The following is a 610-nucleotide window of genomic DNA, read 5'->3' as shown; positions in this document are numbered from 1 at the left end:
CCCCAGGTTCGTTGTCTCACACCAGGAAAATTTAGGACACGGACACACACGAGGAGTTTAGGAGTGGAGGTTTAATAGGCAAAAGAAAAAGAAAGGAAAACTGCTCTCTCTCTCTAGTGAGAGATAGGGGACTTCCCAGAGGAAAGGCCACCGGCCTTGGCCAATGCCCCAGATTTTATAGTCAGGCTTGAAGAGGCAGTGTCTAATTTACACAGGGCTCACAGATTGGTTCGATCAGGTATGATGTTTACATAGTGCACAGGGAAGGCGGGCTGCCCCACCCTAATCTTATTATGCAAATGAAGTTTCCCCTTGGCAGACGCCATCTGGTCTGCTCCTTACTGTACACGTGGCTGACGAAGAGAAGGGAAGATGGAGCCGACATTTTGAGCATGATTGGCACAACTGCTGCCATCTATGTCTGCAGCTTGATTTTACAGGCTGCTTTTTGTTAGGAAGGAAAATAAGTTAGGGCTGCTTTTTATTAAAAGTAAAACCTTACAGAGGACTTCCGTTCCCTCACTATCTGCCCAAGTAATTTCTTCTTTTTTTGTGTTTCAAAATACACTCAATCTTTGACAAATTTTTTTTTTTTTTTTTTTTTTTTTTT

This window comes from Mandrillus leucophaeus, unplaced genomic scaffold, assembly GCF_000951045.1.
Source record: "Mandrillus leucophaeus isolate KB7577 unplaced genomic scaffold, Mleu.le_1.0 Scaffold174, whole genome shotgun sequence".
Taxonomy (NCBI): domain Eukaryota; kingdom Metazoa; phylum Chordata; class Mammalia; order Primates; family Cercopithecidae; genus Mandrillus; species Mandrillus leucophaeus.
This window is presented reverse-complemented; position numbering follows the sequence as displayed.